We start from the raw sequence: 349 nt of genomic DNA on the forward strand, positions 1-349 counted from the left end.
GCACCGCCCCAGCCGTGGCTCCGTGGAGCCGAGGCAAAGGTGTTCAGCGCAGCCCTCCCTGCTGAGGCGAGCCCGACAGCCCGGACCGCGGTCCCCGTTTCTCCCCATTGTTTGTGGCTATTGCAGCACAGCATCACAGAATCATTCGGGTTGGAAAAGACCTCTGACATCATCGAGTCCAACCTATAACCGAACACCACCTCGTCAGGCAGACCAGAGCACTGAGTGCCACGTCCCGTCGTTCTTTGAATACCTCCACGGACGAGGACTCCCCCACATCCCTGGGCGAGCCCTCTCCGTGTTCCAGGATTTAATGAAATGCTGCGAGCACGCCCTCCCGCCCAGGCTC

Source organism: Corvus brachyrhynchos, unplaced genomic scaffold (assembly GCF_000691975.1).
Source record: "Corvus brachyrhynchos isolate BGI_N302 unplaced genomic scaffold, ASM69197v1 scaffold450, whole genome shotgun sequence".
Lineage (NCBI taxonomy): Eukaryota > Metazoa > Chordata > Aves > Passeriformes > Corvidae > Corvus > Corvus brachyrhynchos.